Raw genomic sequence first — 18,520 nt, 5'->3', positions numbered from 1 at the left:
TCAGTCCTGCTCTTCTGAGGAGAGATGTATTAGAGAACAAGCCTATGAAGGTTAAAGGAGGGAGGGAACAGGTATAGCTAGGGATGACTTTAAGGCAGGATGCAGCTCCGACACCAGGGAACAGAGAGAGGGGAGAAAGGATGAGGGCAGGAAGGAGCATCACCCTGCAGTGCAGTTCTGAGAGAGCCTCAGCCAGGCTGGTGCAGAGCCTCAGGGCAAAGATGGGCCATCAGAAGGATCCCATACCTGGCAGGACTGAACCAGCTCTAGGCCCCCGTCATGTTCCATATTGGCGTGGGGGCAGAGTGGGAAGGGCATGGCCTCAGTGCAAACCCCAAAGTGCAGCAGCTGATGACCATCCTCCAGCTACCTCCCACAGCAGGTTCTCTTGGAAGGAAGTCTGAATGGCGCAACTCCATGACCACTGCAGCTGCCTCCCAATACTGCTGCCTCCTCCGAATCCCAGAAACACCTGCTGCCACTCCATCGCTGATCTTTACCAATCATTACCTGCCTTGCTCCCTCATTATCTTCATTTATTAACCATTTAACAAACACCCATCAGCAAGGAGATGCAGGGAATCCACAAAGATAAAGTCATTCAACTGTTATCAAGCACCAACATACCATATGGGGATACAATGATAAATTAGGTCTATGGTTCAAGAGATTCAAAATATAGGCTAGGGGTTCTCAACATTGACTGCACATTAGAATGAGCTAGGGAGCTTTGAACAGGGGACAGCAAACTGTGGTCTGCATGCCAAATCCAGCCCACCACCTGTTTTTCTGTGGCCCACAAGCTAAGAATGGTTTCTACATTTTTAAATGTTTTCCCAAAAAATTAAAAGAAAAAATATTTTATACCATGTGAAATTATATGAAATTCAAATTTCAGTGTCTATAAATAAAGTTTTATTGGAACATGGCCATATCCATTCATTTATCTATGGCTGCTTTCAAGCTATAATGGCAGAGCTGAATGGTCGCAACAGAAACCATGTGGCCCACAAGCCTAGAATATGTACTATCCGGCCCTTTACAGAAGATTGCCAAGCCTTGAGCTAAGGCATTACAAATGTCCACAGGATTTTGCTGCTGGATGCTTACTGGGACATTAGCGAGAGCAGTTTTGGAGGGACCCCAAACCAGGTGCAGCAGCCAGACTGCATTATGGGCTTCCATGTTACTGACACACCCAGGTGCCTGACGAATACTGAATCCTAGTGACCAAGAAGAGAGGAAATGACAGATCTCATGTGGCAGTCCTCTTTGTTGCCTGTACTTTAAGGGAAGTCCAGTCTTTTACCGAATTTAGAGGGGAAAAAATACTCTGAACTGCCTCTAGAGTGTTTATACTACTTACTTTCCCAAATAAATACATTCTTCCTTGTTCCTAGATGTGGTCTTTCCATGCTGCCTCCACACTAACTTCACTCCCTCTGCCAATTCTTTCAGACATATCTCCCTTTTCCATCTTTGCTCCTCTGGTTTTACCTGAAACGTATATTCTGAACAGAACCTTTAACAATATGCAATGTTGACATAGCTTTAAAATCACAATCACCGGGTGCCTGGCTGGCTCATTCGGTAGAGCGTGCAACTCTTGATCTCAGGGTCATAAGTTTGAGTCCCATGTTGGAGATAGAATTTACTTAAAAAAATTTTTTTTAATTAAAAATAAAATCATAATCACGTATCACCTAAACAGAATAAAATGAAGGGTTTTATTTTGTTTAAGTCAGATATAGATCCAGTCCTCAAGTATATTGTCTAGTTGGGAAGAGAGGAAAGGTACATAAATAATGAACGAACATATCACAGAGGCTTAAAATCCACCATATGGAAACCTAACACTACACACAGTGGGAGTACGCAGGCAAATGGGAGCAGGCCCTCCATTCTGCCCCTTTGCTGTTTTCTGAGTTCTAAAAAGGGACTTCCAGGTCAAGCCCAGTATTGTCTCTAATGCTAACAGCCCTTAACTGCTCATTTCACACCATAATTGCCTGCCTTGGTGTCCTTTGTTTTCCCAGGCAAATGATTTGGAGCTCTCTCCCCTGCCATCTGCATTTTCGCTTTGTGACAGTGTGCATAGCCCTCTTGATAGAGAACTACTTTGTGTTTTTGTTTCAGTGATAATCTTTAAAAAATTTCTTTTGCCAGTTTATAATAAGAAAACTTCTCTTTAACAGCAATAATCAGCCTGGAAAGTGAAAAATTTCTATAGAGTCAGAGATTCATTTTTAAGATAGTATTTCTCAAACCAGGGTATAAGGATGATTTTTCTTTTTCTTGAAACTGTGGTTAAATACAAACAACATAAAGTTTACCACCTTAACCATTTTTAAGTGTATAGTCCAGTAGAGTTAAGTATATTCACATTGCTGTGCAACCAATCTCCAGAACTTTTTATCTTGTGAAACTGAAACTCTATACTTATTAAATAATTCCCCATTGCCCCCTCCCTCCAGCCCCTAACAATCACCACTCTACTTTCTCTTTCTGTGAATTCAACTACTTTAAGTACCTTATATAAGTGGAATCATTTGTCCTTTTGTGACTGGTATATTTAACTTAGCATAATGTCCTCAAGGTTCATGCACATTGTAGCATGTATTAGAATTTTCCTTCCTTTTTCAGGCTGAATAATATTCTATTGCATAGATATACCACAGTTTTTCATCCATTCATTTGTCAATGGATACTTGGGTTGCTTCCACCTTTTGACTATTGGGAATAATGCTGCTAAGATCATGGAGGTACAAATCTCTTGGAGATCCTCCTTTCAGTTCTTTCAGGTATATACCCAGAAGTGGAACTGCTGAATCATATGGTGAATCTATGATTAACTTTAGGAATCACCATATTGTTTTCCATAGTGGCTATACCATTTTATAGTCCCACCAAGAGAGCACAATAGTTCCAATTTCTCCAGATGAGGATGAATTCTTGGGGAGGCATCTGTTTTTTCTGTAATCAAATGTGAGGTGTAATATAAAAATGCCTATTTTTACATGTGGAGATGGGAAGTTGGAAGCGCTTAAAGAATCCATCAGCACCAAGACTGGAATGCTTAGACTCCTCAAGAAATTTAAAATCTTAATTGTTGGCAGTAAATATAATGATATATTAAGAAGTCTTGGGAGGGCGTCTGGATGGCTAAGTCAGTTAAGCATCTACCTTCGGCTCAAGTCATGATCTCAGGGTCCTGGGATGAGCCCCACATCAGGCTCCCTGCTCAGCATGGAGTCTGCTTCTCTCTCTCCCTCCCCCCACTTGTGCGTGCACATACTCTCTCTCTCTCAAATGAATAAATAAAAAAAAAAAACTTTAAAAAAAAGTAGTCTTGGGATGGAAAGATGAACCCCAAAAGGGCCAACCTATCTCTTTTTTTAAAAATTCTAGCTATTCATCATCGTGGTGGAAAGTTATGGGAGGAGATGGAGGTGGTAAAGGAGGCTGGAGGAGATGAGATACAAATTAAAAGGACCCATCCATAATCTCTTGTCTAACCACATTTCAGCCCGGGTATGGCTAGCAGTCATGAGATGTCATCAACACCATGACATCAACAAAATCTACAACATGTAGGTTAGGACATTTTCTGTAGCCAAGGGGGCCCAGCCTATAAAAAGGAAGGGGTGGGGAATCTCTTCCCAGAAATAATAATACAAAGTAGAAGATGGGCAGTGGTACAGAAGAAAAATGAATTAATAGAGGGAAATATTTGTTGAGAAGAAAAATGAATTAATAAAGGGAAATATTTGTTGAGGGCTTTCTCTGGGCCAGACACCATCTTAGACTTGGAATATGGTTAGCTTTGCTCACCTCACACGTCCAGGAGGACATTTATTATGCTCATTTTATGATGAGAAAAGAAAACTAAGGCACAGGGATCTAAAGTAACTTGCTCAAAAAGACAGATCGCTAGCAAGTGTCCAGGCAGCACTCAGCAGAGCCCAGATGTCTAACATTATCACGCTGCCTCCCATAAGTAGACTTGGTGGCATTCAGGAAAGAGACCTTACTTCATGTTTGGGGAGTCAGGGAAGGCTTCATGTGATGTGGGCAGTGAAAGATTTAAGGGCTTTGGATGGTTACAAATTAGGAGAGAAAGACATTTATAATAAAGGAATAAACATAAAAATGGCAAATCATTATCTTGCCTTTTTCTCTCTGGTTTCTTTTTGAATATAAATGGGACCCCTCTTCCTAGTGCCCACAGTTCTTTGCTCATTACGGACACACAGGTGACAGGTGGTGACAGTGGCAATATGGACAGAGTAAAGCTGAGAGATGGTAGAGATCTCACTGGAGAACAGCTTGGAAACCTCCCCCTGGACTTTACAGTTATCTGAACTGATGCATTTTTCTCTTTTGTTTAAGGTAGTTTGAGCTTTGTATGTTCTTACTTGCCAGTGAAAGCACACTAGGGAATGTAAGAAGCACCAAAGAACTGAAAGCAACCAGTTATGATAGGAAAATGTCACTTCAGAGCCTTCAGCACAGAACATATCCTCCTTCCTCTCCTACTGGTCCCACCCTCCTTGGAAATGGTGCCAGACAAGGAAAGTTGCTTTGTATGGCAAGGAGAAAGTCTCAGGAATTCCTGGGACATCCCAGCAATGACTGAGAAGCAAACAAGCACACCGTTCTTTCTTTAGGCTTCTAGAAGCCATCTTGCTAGTGGGGCCTATTTGCCAGCCATGTCCCCAAATCAGACAGGTTCAGGGCAGCCCTATCTTAGCAAGCAACCACAAAGTTGACAATACAGATGTTTAATTTGGTATTTACATTATTTTTTACACTAATGAAAGGTATGCCCTCTGGGAATATTTTTAGAAACACTTTAAGAGAACAAAGCACTTGATGGGCTTTGTTGAGGGGAAAAAACATGAAATGGAAAACCCACAATCTTTTTAACGCTTTGGTTCTCAAAGAACAATCCCTGGGTCACAGCATGAGAAAGATCTGGGAATTTGCTAAAGATGCAAGTCCTCAGACCCCAGCAATCTTTGTTATAACAAACTCTGCAGATTATTTGATGTCCATTTGAATGCATCTGAGAACCACAAGAAAAATTTTTTGTGGTTCCTTCCATTCCTTCCATCAGCTCATCTTTGGTTTGTGGTGCTCCATATTTTAACACAGTCCAATTCTGCAGCAGACAAACATACTATTACATTTCACAGAAGGAAGTGTTAAGGCTAGGGGGAGCAAAGGAGTCCTGCAAATGTTCCCCTTTGCAACTCTCTCAGTTAATTCCAGTATCACCGTTGTATGAAACAGGAATAGCTCCAGGAATGTCAACAGCCAGGGAGGACGTTTCTGAATGTCTACCTTTCTGTTCAAGTCTTCAAAGGCAGGACTATCTGTCCTTTACATTTTAGGGGAAACATTCCCTCCCCCCGATAGCAGGAACATTTAAAAATCTCTGAAGTACCTGAGCAAGAAAAAGCACATACTCTTCCAGTAAGCTATGGAAGAAACGGAATCGGAACAGGGAAGGTGAGGAAAGGCTATGAAAACAGGGAGGGATTGTACAATTTTGAAGTTGAGGAAATTTATTTTCTTAACTCCTTCCCTTCCATTCAGCATCAACCCCCAACCCCTCAGCAGAGGGGACTTTGAACGGAAACGGTAACCTACAGGAGCCTAAAGATTCACAAGCTAAAAACAAAGGTGAGGTCCAGCTTAGGGTTTTAGAACCTCTGAGGGAAGGAAACCAAACTAGGATTCCCCAAAGCAAGATGGTAGCTCTGACAGGCAGCAATGGCTTTCATGCTTTCCTGTCATCTCTCAGAGCCTCACCCTGTAGTGGTGGTCCTTGATCTTCTTTCTGGATAGAGCAACACAAAGGCTCTCCTGTTCTCATTCTGTTCACTGCCTTCCTAGGAGCAATGCCAAGGTCTGGCTATGGAGACTGAAAAGTAAGTCTTCTCCCTTCTCTACTAATGTGTGGAAAACAGAGGTAAAGGAAATCACTGTTCTGGCAGGTTGGTACCCACCTTATGGATGTGTGACTTGGCACACAAATGAGTGAAAAGCTAATAGGAAGAAGGAAAACAATGCATTTGAAATGCCTTTCTGAAAAACAGCCCAAGTTGAAGGATAAAAGGGGAACATCTAATTGACCCCCAGATTCTAGTCAGTTCCCCTCACTCCATGCCACCCATCTGAATACTCCTGGGCTTCCTGTGAACAGAGTTTACATCAATCAGCCAAGGTCAGTCAGTGCCAGATGTACATTCCCTCAGCTGGGCTGAGCAAGGCTGGCCCCATCCAGGGTCTCGCCTTCAGATGGAGGGAAGGTGTCGCAAACTGCCCCATTCGTGGAGGAGGGGTGGGGCCACCGCCATGAGCTCCACCAAGGGGGTGTCATGGGAAGGGAACATGCACTCCTCCCCCTTCTAAATCAGAGCTGAACAGCACCCTCGCTCACAGACTGTCACCTCCTCTGCTCAGAGGTCACTAAGCTCTTCACCTCTCAAAGCTTCTCTGAGCTTTTAACTATGCACATATGGGCAGAAATGGGCAATTTCCACCTTCACAGTCTCGATGCCGGGTTCCCTCCCCAAATGAGGGTGGCCGTGACTTTCTTTGTGCCTCTACTCTTTCTTGCCTCCAACTTCCTGTCAAAATGGCTGTCTCCCACTAGGGAATGAGCAGAGCTCCCTAAAGTGTTCCCACGTCTTCCGTGCCTTGGCAGAAGGGATAGAGTATAAGGTGTTGCCTTCTAAAGAAAGGCTGGGCTGGAGTTCATGGGTGTGGCCATATCCTGCCCTCACTAAGGTTTTGGTGCAGTTGTGACAGGACAACTGCTGCCCATTTCCACAAGGCCTCCTTGCCTGGTGGTGGGATCCTGGTCCCTCTGGCTTCTTTCAGTTCCCGGCACATCTCAGCTCCTGGAACAGACCTCCACAGGTACCCTGTCTGCCCTGTCTTGAAGGACACAAGACACTCTGACTCAGAGTGTGAGCCAAATTTTTTAAAAAGGAAGACAGATATTAAAAGGAAGGAAGAATGAACCCCCACGGATTTTTTTTCCCCATCCTTTGCTGCCACCGAACTGCATAAAGAGAAAGATGATCAAATTTCCAGACCTCCTGGATATGATCACAACCTGCCTTCTGCCTGAAAACTCTGCCTCCAGAGTGTTATTGAAAAAAAGGAGAAAAAAAGATACCGAAACCCAGGCTGTTTACTCTGCCATTGTCCCTGGAGGAGGGGGCCATCTCCAGATGGCTCTGGGCAGGCAGTGAAGTTGATGGGGTTGGAAGGTGCTGCTGGGGAGGCTCTGCAATTGCCCCAAGCAGATTCTCGCCTGAGCTGGCGACAAGAGCCACTCAGCATCCTCTCGCACTGTCATCAATCATGAACTTAGACAAACTTTCAATGCTAGAGTTTATTATCAACTCTTAATGAAAATATATGGGTTTCACAAAATAGTCTGAAAAGCGCACAGTGTCTGAATGTGAAATGGCAGGATTGTTTGATTAGGTGCTAGTGCCGAAGTGATTGCCTGATTATAGCTGGGAGCAGCGAGGAGCCACGCCACAGAGCCATCAGCACACGGGAGATAATGATGCCTTGGCAGCCCCAGCATGGAGGGGGGCAGCCTGCTCTACGGGTTCCGAGGAGGATTGGCTCACATAAAAAATTATAAAAATAAGTCGGCTTTTATGTGGAGTACTTGCTTGGCCTCTGCAAGAAGGGCTCGACCATCCCAATTTCATTCAATCCTTACAACCAGCCTGAACGGTTGGAAGCCTTATTCTCATTTTACAAATGAGGAAACTGAGGTTCAGGGTCACTAAGTAACTTGACAGAATCTCACTAGGATTCAAACCTAGGTCTGTCTGGTGCTAAAAGCTTGAGTTCCTAATAAGGAGTGGACGCTTTTCCTGTAAAGGTTCAGAGATGGTTGGTTTTGTGTCTTTACAATTCTTTAAAAAGGATGGGCCAGGTCACCAAGCTAGATTTGGCTCACAGGCTCTGGTTTGCTGATCCCCACTCTTAATCATCATAATGCGCTTCCATCTAGAGCCTGTGACCTTGGCCAGGCTCTTCTCCTCTCTGTGCCATGCAGGTGCATCTGTGGAATGGGTCAAAAAGCAAGCACAAAATGGGAAACTGGGAAATGGGAGAGTAACCTTAAGTCCACTTCCCAGCACCCCAGGAATCTTAATATTTACTACAGTTACTACTCCAGTGGTTTCTTTGTGGTTTTCCTTTAAGAAAATCCTTCCCAAATCCAAGGCTGTGATCATCAAATAGCAAGCAGCTTCGAATCCTTTTCGAAACACTTTTTGAGTGTAATTAAATAAACATAAACAATAGTACAAAACAAAACTAGCCATTCACAGCAATTAGATGTGCAAAGAGTGACATCATTTACTAACTTTAATCTACAACTTCTCACCTTTAATGACTTTAATGGGTAAGGCTAATTTTAAACACAGGAAGCATAGGATAAAGAAATACACTAATTATTGAATGTTCACTATGTGTATCATATTTTTTTTGTGTGTGTGTGTATCATATCTTAATTAGCTCTCCCTCCAACTGCATGGGTGGTTTAAGCTCCACCAGCCTATACTCTTGGTTGAATTTTGAATTTTAAGGATGATTTCTCCTGATCCTAGCATTTACGTACTCAGCAGATGAACTGGGGTGGGGAGAGAAACAGAAAGAGAGAGAGAGAGAAGTACTTCTCCTTCAATCATCAAACTCTGTTCCTTTAGTCTGAAAGGAGACAGTTTAAGAAAATAGATCATCAAAGGAATACTAGTTGTCTTAGGCCCATATTTCTGAACAAATCACTAGCAAGAGGGATGGAAATTCCAGCCCCCTCTTCTGGAACTGAGGTTGTTTGAGTACAGGTTAGGTCAGCTCTGGTAAGAAACAATCCTGATGTCTTGATGTTTCATATCCCTTATGGTCCACTGAGAAACCTGCTCAACATCATGCACACTGTGAGACCCAGAATGAAGGAGTAACTACCGTCTGGGGCACTGCTGGTCACTACAGTAGAGGAAAAGAGAGTTCTGGAAGGTCTAGCACTGGCAATTCAATTCTCCAGCCTGGAAGTAACACACATCACTTCCATTCACAACATATCATCCAGGACTAAGCATACTGTCCCACTCAACTACAAGGGAACCACATGCCCAGAAGAGAGAATTGGAATATTTGGAAACAGCACCAGTAAATACCACCAGAATCAATCAGTGCTGCTACACAAATGGGAGAAAGGGAATGAGTACTGAGAAAAGCCAAGCATATATTATATTACCAGTTATGGAGAAAGAAATAGAAGCTCAGAGAGAAAATTAGGTATCCCAGAAGAGAACAAAGAGACAAAGAAAAGACGAGTCTAGTAGGTCTGACATTTGAATAACAATTCCTGGAATGAGAGAACAAAGAAAATGGAGAGAAGGAAATTATCCAAGAAATAATTCCAGAAGATTTCTAAGAACTGAAAAGCACGTATTTCTATACTGATGGGACTTACCAAATGCCCAGCATAAAGACTGAAATGGTACCACAGCAAGGTATCAGCACCATAAAATTCTGGAACACCAGAGACAAAGAGAAGATCCTATAAACTTCCAGAAAGAAAATTTCAAAACGTAGTTCCACATATTTGGATGCAAGATTCAGAATGGTGTCGGGTTTCTCAACAGCATTGCTGAAAACAAGATGATAATGGCTCAAAGCTTTCAAAGTTAACTTTCTCTACCCTTTGAAAGTCTCAATCAAGTATCTGGGTAAAATAAAACAGAGCCAGATGTACACAGCCCAGATGATAACGAAGGGAAGTTTCAGGGAGACAACCTGGGAGAGAGCAGTCAAAGCTAAAAGTAGCCAATTCAGAATAAAGCAAGTCAGAGGGACCCAATGCAGATTCTTAAAGAAAATTAAATTAATAGAATGTCTAATGTACCGAAAGAGATGTATATACTTGGGGGACAGTGGGGATTGTATTAATATGTACATGAAAAGCAAACCAATTTTGAAGTCGATGATTAACTCTGGACAATACAAGATACTAGCCAAAAGAAGAAAAATAATCACAGGCTACTACATGGATTGGGTGTGACTTGCATTTCCATAGTAGAGTGATGCAAATCATGTATGTAGCTCCAACGAAAAATACAACGAGAATCACATGGGGAGGACAAAGAATGGGTGGTGGGTGTTTGGTGTGATGGGGACAAGGCAGAAGAGTGAACATGAGCTAAATCTTTATCCTCCCACATAGGAAGTCGATGGATAATGGATAAAACTAGGGGAAATTAAAAAAAGAAAACAGCAATTCAAACGTGGAATTTAGAGATACAGAAGTAGATGCCAAAAGAAACAACTAAAGTAGTTGGAGTGGTTGCCCTGAGGAACAGGAATGGTGTCAGATAAACAAGGGCTGGCTATTTCTTGCAAAAAGAATTGTTTGACTATGTGCACTACCTATACTTTGATAAAATAAAAACCCCTTATTAAAAAAAAATACTAGAGGGGAAATGAATAGACTAGTCCATCAATAAATAGTGTCACAATAGAGGGGAGATTTAAATTATTGACAGTCTCTTCTGCTACAACAGGAGTTTCTATCACACAGATTAAGCTCAAACACTAGTGGTAAGTAAAGAAATCATGTCAGTATTATGTGGAAGTCATTTTCAGAGTTGGTGTTCCCCAGCAAGCTTAAGTATTTACAATCAAGTAGTAGCAGCTGACCACGACGTATGTGAAAACACCTCCGTGCAACATCTGCAAAGGAAGGCCATTCTGTATGCTGTACCTGTTCACTCTACGTTTTCCTCTTGGCTTTGTTTGATAACAGGCTCATTACGAGGTTCCCCCAATCTCTACACACTATCCATTATTCCTGTACTTAGCAGCCTCCATCTTTTCTCACTCCCCTGACTATCAGGCCATGCTTGTTTTTGATTTGTTAGGTAGAGTTCTATTATTTGCTATGATATATCATTATTTATTGGGCAATTAAACTGTCTTTTAAACTATGTTGGTAGCTTTATTAGGATTCTTATTGTCTTTTTAGTGCTCTGGTTGCAAAGTAGCTTAGGTTTTGAGTGTTCTTCCCTTGACTTTATTTTTTTCCATGATCCCTGTTATTTTTAGGGTATGATTTTGCAGAATATGAGGGCTTTCAGTCAAATTTTATTGTGTTATAACAGAAACTCTGTGCTTACTATCATACACAGGATTTAAATTCTAAGCATTCTTTTAAAAGTTATAAAAATACAGTGTGGTAGACAGAATTTTGAGATGACCCCCAAGATTCCTCTATCCTGGCATAACAAACCCTGTATCTCTTCCCCTTGAGTGTGGAGTGGACTCGTAAATATGGTGACTCTTACCCCTATTATAAATGGCAAAGGCAAAGAGATTTTTGAAGATATAATTAAGAACATTAGCCAGTGACTTTGAGGTAATCAAAAGGGAAATGACCCTGAGTGAGTCTGCCCTAATAGGTGAGCCTCTGGACTAGAATGCAGAGGTCAAAGACTTGACACTGCAGATTCTCCTGCTGGCCTTGAAGAAGCAAGCCACCATGCATTCCATGGCTGCAAGGAAGTAAATTCTGCCAAGGGAACGTGGAAGAGGACACTGAGCCTCAGATGAGCCCCCAGCGCCAGCTGCTACCTGAATCTCAGCTCTAAGACTCTGAGCAGAGGACCCAGCTAAGCCATGGCTGGACTCGTGATCCAGGAAACCAAGTAATAAATCTATGTTCTTTATATCTGTTACGTCAGTGGGAACTTGTTAAACAGCAACAGAAAACTAACACATACAGAAACAAGTTATTTTGATTCCTGCTACTCCTTTATTATGTTAGTTTGGAGTAGAATTCCCTAAAGAAGACATGGAACCCAGAATCTATAAAAGAGAATTTTGAATAGTTGGATTTCATAATATTTTAAAATTACTCTATGATAAAAGTCACCATGAATAGTGTTAAATGCCAACGCCATGCTAGAGGAAAGTATTTCAAGCACACGTGATTTAAGCACAGAGGGTGTGGGCTCAGCTGTGAATAGAGAGATCTGTGGTCTCCGTTATAACATGATAAGCCCCTCTGTGTACAGCCCTGTGGTAGGCATGGACGATGGAGGATATACTGGAATCTTTTCTTGCTGTCCTGACTGAGAAGCTGGGTCAGAGATGGGCTCCCAGTATCTCAGATTCAGAGCTGGAACTGCATATGTGTTTTCCCATAAAAATAATGATTCAGTAGCCTATTAAATCTATAGCATAGCAGACACTCCCCCTGCAAGTGGGCATAAGGGAAATCCACCCCCATAACCCCTATCAGAGGTGGTGAGAAGTGGAACTTTCTGCTAAAGTGACAGGAACAAATTCCCTGCAATAGAAGATGACATGGGAGCTATGCAGCCATTGGACTTTTCTGGGCCACCTAAAATTCAGTAATATTTAAATTCACTGGTATGTACATGAAGGGACCGTCAGTTAGCCAGAGATTTGGCATTGTTTCTATTCAGAGGGAGGGATTAATAGAGAACAAAATCTAGTATCTAGGCTTGATTGTTTAAAACACGCCTCTTCCAAGACAAGTCCTGGGGACAGAACGCGCTCTCCCCAGTTTTCCTCCCTGGTCACAACAGCAGCCTCAACTGTGAGTTTTAATGCTTGAGACAATCACCCCAGAAATCTGGACAAATTTAATCAGCAAAAAATTAACTTCTGCTTCACAGATGGATTGTATTTATGAAGGCAGGACACCAGACACAAACATTTTGGAAAGTTTTTTTTTTTTTATAACACTGATGATTAGAACAAATTGAATGCAATTAAGTTTTCTGGGGGAAATACACCTAACCTTCAGAGGGTGAGATTTAGGAGTGAATAGGCACACTCCCGGAGAGTCTCCACATGATGCCAGGCAGAGAAGCAGAATCCTGGCTGCATGAGAACCTGCTGGGTGGGATTTCTGAAATTTGGGCCATTAAACACATTGAACAAAAAGGAAAAAGTAATTACCCAGATAATTGAGGTTTGTTCCAAACCTCTCCCATGAAATAACCAGAGAATTACAAAAGATTTATCTTGTATTCTGGGAGCATTTGGGGTGTGTGTTGGAATCATTTATATGAATTTTCCCATTGACCACTTCCATTTTCTGGTGTGGAACTCTTCCAAGGCTAAGAAGATCCCACCACAGAATTCCAAGAAAGTGTGTTGGCAATGGAGCCTGGCATCACGGATGTGGGCCCCAGCATCATGAGCCACCTGGACAGCCAGCGACGCCTTCATTTAAAGACCATGTGGATCAGACGCAGCTCTTTCTGGCCCTGTCGGTGGCAGCACTGATTTTTAGAGCCCAATCAAGAAATTAATGGGAATCTGTAGGATGCCTCAAGTCCAACACTTGGCAGCATGCAGGGCAGTAATTATGCTCAATTACAGCCTAGTGTGTGGCTTCTGGAACCATAAAAATCTCACATCAAACTAATCTCCAAGGAAAAGAAGAACCTATTTTGGCATTTTTTTTGCACTGCTAAATATTAATTCCCAATTTAGTCTCCAGAGGGCTTCTTCCACCATTTCAGGTTTGTCACCAGCTGCCATGAAATCCCTGAGCTAGAGAGTTCAGCAATGGCATCCATGTCTCCTGGGAACTTCAAGGTCCATCCTGATTCAGGGATGAACAAAGGATTCTGACTGCCCTGTCTTATGGAAATGCATCTCCACAGAGATGATAGGATGAGAAAATGAAATAGAAGCAAAGCTCAGAGGTGACCACACAGAGGACGGCTCGCATTTGGGGGTGGGTTCATTTTTAATTTTCAGGTTTCAGCTAAGCCTGCTTGTATGTTACTTCTTGTGAGCACACATCCACCAGCTGTTTTGTCAAAGAACAGAGAAAGCCAAGCCAAACAAAACAAGAGAAGCAGAGGGACAGCAGGGTGGGCAAATGCAGAGGTCCCGTGCTCCCTACCCAGAGGGGGCACTGCAGGTTGGCCACAGGCTTCTCCCTGCCTGAGACTCTGGGCACAGAGGAGGGATTGCAAAGGCTGAGGGCTGAGATGCATTTGAAGAATTCATTCATGCTCTGTAATATTAAGCATGTCTCAAAAACAGAAGCTTCTTGGTTTCCATTGCTTAAAATTTATTTATACTGTTAAAAAACAAGATAATAGGCCCCAAATGGAGTCATTCATGCTAAGCCCTGCATCACCAAACTGAGACTTACCTTAATTACAGTGTTGGTTCTCCCAGAAATGGAATCTTAAACCAGCCAATCAGGAATCGCCTGATCAGCACTAGTTTGGTAATCTGCCCCATAGACCTCTGCCCTCTCCTAAAGGAAAGTGACCTTGCAATAACCAGTTCGCTTTTTTTTGCCCAGCATAATTCCTGGTTCTTGCTCCCTTCTGCCTGTAAAAGTCTTTTATTTTGTATAGGTCCTCAGAGTTCCTTTCTGTGTGCTAGACTGGATGCTACCCAATTCATGAATCAAAAAATAAAGCCAGTGAGATCTTCAAAATTTATTCAGTTGAATTTTGTTTTTTAACAATACTCATATTTCAAGAGATTCCAATTTGGACAGATTATCTAGGAAGTCCCTGATTACACTGTAACACTAGAAAGCAGAATTCGGCTAGATGCAGGAAAGACTGATCTAGAGGAGAGGAAGAGGGAGGGTAAGCACTCTGGCCAAGAAATTGACGTCAAGTAAATTACAGATATGACCAGCAATATGCAGTGAAATAACTATAAATGTCTACAATATTAAAAGAGCAAAATTATGGTTCTATCCTTATAAAATGGTCATAAATGACCCTAATATATTGATTACCCAAAGGGCCCCAATGTTCTATAAAATGTTACATAGACCATAATAACTCTATAACTCTATTGTAAAGTTGATATAAAATTAATATGCCAGCGTTAAGCATTAAATATTTGATCTGCTTTGCACAATTAAGAATCAGTTGGAGGATCAATTTAGATGTCCTGAGATGAGGGGAGAAAAAAGTCAACGTGGAATGACTGAAACATACCTTTCTTTTCTTCCATAAACCATCCAGTAGCAAACGGAGACCCCAAATCGGACCAATGGCTTAGGGAGTCCTTTGAAAAACACACCCTGCAGTTCCACTGCTCACCACTAGGTGACATAGAACATTCAGGAGGCTCAGAAAACTCAGAAGGGGAGTCTAAATGTATAAGCCTGATTTGAGTCTGAAAATGATTCTGGGCTAATAGACCAACAATTCTCATATTAATTGTTTATAAAGGGATATATGTCTACAATCCGTTGCCTGCTGCGGTTGATGAGTGGGCCAGAGATTGTCTCTCTGAGGGGCCTCTAGAAGCCCTTTTGTTTAAAGCTAAAAGTCATGCAGTTGGGGGAGGCTGGCTGGGGCAAATTGTCCACCTGAAAGGGCCAAGGGGACCACTTGCTGTTGGGGCTGGGGGGGGCTGGGGGCATGGACTTCTGATGTTCTTGAAGACATGTATCGCTGAAGGGAATCTGTGATTTCTGAGGGCTCGGTCATGCATCAGGAAAGGCTGGTCATATGGATAATTTCAACCCCATGTGAAACCAAAAGCCAGTGCCATTGGTTTGAGTTCTCTGTTCACCTCTCTTCAGTGTCCCCTAGAAAGTCCTTCCCTCTGTGTTGTCATACTGCTGCTTTTCTGGCTTGCCACCTTCCCAGCTCCACCCAGGCTGAGGTCCCTTTCTCACCCTTCCCACCTAAATTTAGTTGCCTTAGGTCCCTTTCTGCTAGGGCTAATTCCCTCCTAAGAAAGGAGGATCAGCTAAGGCGTTAATTGTTGGTAAGGGCTCATTGGGATGTCCTCTGCAAATCCCATTTGCATTTTAATAGAGGTCTTTTAGGCCTTGGTAGAGAAGTTAATAATGGGGGTTTCCTGAGAGACCAGTGAGGAAGTTAAATTAGAGCACCCTGACATTTACTACAGGGTCTTGTTTCTCTCTGGTCCCGTTAATGTCCTGCTCCCAAGCCCTTGCCGAACTCAATTGTCTCCTGTAACTCCAAGCACCTCCCCCAGAATTGTGTGTGTCACCCCCCTGCAGGTACATCTAGCATGCAGGATGCATCCCTCTTAAGAGTCCGGGGGAAGCACCCCTATCCTGACTGCCCGGGCCCCTCCTAAGAGCTACGAAGCTCAGTGCCTCCTCTTGCAAGTCCTGCTCCATCCTTGGAGTGATGGGGCACTGAGAACGAGGCTACAGAGAAGGGCAGGGAGGGAAAGGTTGGCATCTTAGATTCGGTGCAAATTCACACTGGGCTGAGAAACAACAGATTCCTCATGACCCTCTCTCCATCTGCAGTGTGCCTGGGAGCTCTGCAGTCTTCCCGGGGCCAGTCAGATGTGAGCACAACATTAACATCCAAGTCTCCCTGGCTATAAGCAGCCCCTTGCACGGTCAAGAACTTCAATTCCTCCAGGGTTTTTCTCCCTCACTCCACACATTCCTAGAAATCCCCAGGATATGTCTGACATGTGAGCAAGCCTGTGTCCCCAAAGAGGCACCACTCCACAGCTCTGTCTCTCTCCACAGGGAGGCTATAACCACACTGGCCTTGACCTCTAGCCCAGTGGAGACTGCAGATCTGTCACTAGTCTCAGAAAAGTTCAACAGGGTCTGTTGGGAAAGAAACCTCACTTTAACAATTTTATCCTTTCTAATTCACTTAAGAAAGATGTACAGCACCCTAAATATTGTGGGATTCTGGGATTCAGCCTGATAAGACTATAAAGCCACAGACAGCTTTTTCCCCATAGCAGTTTTTAGGGTGCATATCAGGCTATCCTTGGAATCCTACTCCCTTACTATTATCAGGCCCTGCTAAAAAAAATATATATGTCTTCCCATGCTGGATTCCTTTTGCCCAGAACTCACCCACTCTCTCTAAATCTTGGATTCCATCTGACATCCCTCCCAGACATCATGGAGGTTGATCTGCAAGCTGGCCTCTACACAACATTCCTGAAAAGGATGGTTTCATTCCTAGAAAGGGATGTCAGGATTCTAGAGTGACTTTACCTGGAGGTCTTGGTCCAGTCCAAATGTTACCATAAAGCACCTCCAGGGCTCTGATGCATATCCTCAGGCAGGCACTGGAGTGGTTATCAATGGATGCTTTGTGAAGCTCCTTCTTACAAAAGGATGAGACCATCTCAGGGCATGCTTCTGTAACAGCAGGGAGAGAGCGTTTCATCACTAGATGCTACAACAGAGGCAGGGACCAAAGGAGAAAGAGACGGCTGATGGAGGGGATGCCCCAGAGGTCTGGTGTGTGAGTTCATTTATGGCCTCAAGTCAAACCATGCTTTCGTTGATGTGGCTGAATATCTGAGGTCTCCAGAGGCATTTGTTGAGTGTTGAGGATGATAGGGTTGTGCAACTCAGATGTCCAACACTACCCAGAGGTAGATTTAACAATCTCTGCTTAAATAATGAAGCTGGAGACTCTTACAGAGAATGCTAGACACAGGTGCCTCCAACACATGATTCTGAGTGTCCCATGCTGACATGCTTGCTGTAGTCTTCAACCCTAGATTGAAGAGGAAGAGCCCTTGGACACCCAGAAGGAAAATGCCAAACCATCCAAGGTCACGGCTGAGACAAAGACTCACCTTGATCAAATTTTATTTGGGCTCTTTTGGTCCCTCTTTATGACTAGACCTCATCCTTGGACCCAAGACTAACCCAGTCTTAGCAAAAAATCATGTGAGACCATCCCCCATCCTTGATATCTGACCATGTCCCTCATCACCCACTTTTGTTGTCTGTCCTTGGCCTATCTTTAACAAGAATTCTCCTACCCTTGATGTCCTCTCTTGGTAATCTTCCAGCTGTTGACCCTTTCACTAGGCTTGTTGCTTGTAAATCCTGACTCATCCTTGTTGTATTCAGAGTTGAGCTCAGTCTCTATCCCCTATTGCAATAAAGTTGATCCCTATTGCAATAACCTTGAATATTACCATTTCAACCAGTGTCAGAATAATTTCTCTTTACCAGCTGAGACCCCTGTCCAAGCTGTGCTGGTCAAGGCAAGAAGCACTCCTGCTTTGGTTCTGGGGTGGTAAAGACAAGAGTGGCATCAGACAAGCTATCCAGGGGTGGGTTCTAGGATTCAAAGCCTGCAAAAGACATTCGAAACTAAGACCAGGGAAGAAGCTGTCCCCTCTGGTCATTCTCAACCTCCATCCATGCTGCTACCAGTCTGACATCACACAAATCCTCAATATGACATCTCCAGAATTAGAGGGAGCTGTGTCTGGGGTCCCAGTGTGGAGAGGAAAGGAACCAGAGCTGGGTGGCGGAGGCCCTGGAGCCGACAGAGGGAGAGATGCTGGTTAACACTCAAGAAGGGGGCTGCCCAATCCATCCCTTGGTTTGTGGAGCCTAGCATCACTTAGGTGACAACCCTGGGGACAGAGTGCTGAGAAATAGCAGAGTGCAAAAGACTCATGCAAAGACCACATCCTGTTAACC

At 43.3% G+C, this 18,520-nt stretch overlaps 1 long non-coding RNA gene across 1 annotated transcript in view; it reads right to left on the bottom strand.

Moving 5' to 3' along the window:
• The window catches only part of LOC135363766 (uncharacterized), a 33,439-nt gene extending 16,232 nt beyond the window's left edge, over positions 1–17,207 (bottom strand). The window contains exon 1 of the long non-coding RNA XR_010409825.1: positions 17,066–17,207. This is a non-coding gene — a long non-coding RNA (uncharacterized LOC135363766). The remainder of the gene's footprint in view (positions 1–17,065) is intronic.
• Between the last annotated feature and the right edge of the window lie 1,313 nt (positions 17,208–18,520).

Source organism: Mirounga angustirostris, unplaced genomic scaffold (genome assembly GCF_029215605.1).
Source record: "Mirounga angustirostris isolate CCGP_5_RB_7025 unplaced genomic scaffold, mMirAng1.0.hap1 SCAF_3, whole genome shotgun sequence".
In the NCBI taxonomy this organism is placed as follows: domain Eukaryota; kingdom Metazoa; phylum Chordata; class Mammalia; order Carnivora; family Phocidae; genus Mirounga; species Mirounga angustirostris.
Note: the sequence above shows the minus strand (reverse complement) of the source record. Positions and strands in the feature narration are given on the sequence as shown.